The sequence below is a fragment of the Hipposideros armiger genome, unplaced genomic scaffold (genome assembly GCF_001890085.2).
Source record: "Hipposideros armiger isolate ML-2016 unplaced genomic scaffold, ASM189008v1 scaffold_53, whole genome shotgun sequence".
Lineage (NCBI taxonomy): Eukaryota > Metazoa > Chordata > Mammalia > Chiroptera > Hipposideridae > Hipposideros > Hipposideros armiger.
The window spans coordinates 31,580-32,345 of NW_017731403.1; positions in this window are offsets into that span (position 1 = coordinate 31,580).

Consider the following 766-nt stretch of genomic DNA (forward strand, 5'->3'; position numbering starts at 1 on the left):
TTTCTGCTTTTGGGCTATTGTGAATTATGCTGCTATGCACATTTGTGTACAAGTTTTCGTGTAGGCATATAAGTAATTCATTCTTGAGAGTAATGTCTTTGTAATGTTATTAAGGTTCATTTAATAATTATGTCTCATACTAAGTCAAATGCTAAAGTATCTAGTTCAAATAGGAGGGTACTGATGTACAGTGAAAAATGGGAAATATTATCCAAACATGAACTACACTCATGTGCTGCATAACGTTTCAGTCAACTCTGGACCACATATACCACGATGGTCCCATAAGATTATAATGGAGCTGAAAAAGTCCTATCACCTAGTGATGTTGTAGCTGTCATAATATCAGAGCACAATGCTCATGTGTGTGTGGTGATGCTGGTATAAACAAACCAACTGTGCTGCCAGTTGTATAACAGTATAACACATGCAATTATGTAAAGTACAAAATACTTGGTAATAAATGACTATGTTACTGGTTTATGCATTTACTATACTATCCTTTTTATCATTATCTTACTGTACTCTTTCTACTTATATAAAAAAAGGTTTGCTGTAAAACAGTATACCATGCTACTGCAATAGTAGCCTCATGTATCTCATGTTTACTGCACCTCTTGATTGCATCATTTTCTCTTGTGCCTTATTTTATCTTGTGTTGTTTTGTTTATCATGGCCCCTAAAGGTATAAAATCCACTGCTAATATCACTGGTAAGAAGCCGCAGCTAGTGATTGACCTGGAAACAAAATTAAAAGTGATTAAGG